The following is a 442-nucleotide window of genomic DNA, read 5'->3' on the forward strand; positions in this document are numbered from 1 at the left end:
CTGAGCTCTAGCCCCAGGACACTGCCCAGGTAGAGCCCATCCTCGCCCCGGCGCTGGCTGAGCCGCGCGCCCGGCTGGGCGCTGAGTGTCCCGTTCCTTCTGCAGGGAGCAGTGGGGACGTGAGGACAGCAGGACAGAAGATGGTCCCATCCTGGGCACCCCCCACGCCAGCCCTTGAGCAAAGGCTGGTGCCAGGAGCCCCAGGAGCGTGGCTGCGCCGCCGTCCCCCGTTCTCTCCCTAGCCGATACCTTGCACTAAGCCAGCTTCGGGGTTCCCCAGGGGATGCCCGGCCTCCCGGGACGCTCTGGACTCCCCCATGCTTTGTCACCCTCCACCTCTGCTGCTTTCCAGCGCCAGGCCACCAGCAGCCCCCTTCTGCAGGGCTTCGCACCCAGGACATAGGAGCGCGGAGCCGGGGAGCTCTCGCAGTCCTCCCTCCTC

General features: G+C 68.8%; 1 protein-coding gene across 1 annotated transcript in view; it reads left to right on the forward strand.

Annotated features, from left to right (window-relative positions):
- The window catches only part of LOC104465594 (prostaglandin G/H synthase 1-like), a gene marked incomplete at its 5' end in the record, with an annotated part of 6,055 nt that overhangs the window by 5,155 nt on the left and 458 nt on the right, over positions 1-442 (forward strand).

Source organism: Pterocles gutturalis, unplaced genomic scaffold (genome assembly GCF_000699245.1).
Source record: "Pterocles gutturalis isolate BGI_N339 unplaced genomic scaffold, ASM69924v1 scaffold13718, whole genome shotgun sequence".
Classification (NCBI taxonomy): Eukaryota; Metazoa; Chordata; class Aves; order Pterocliformes; family Pteroclidae; genus Pterocles; species Pterocles gutturalis.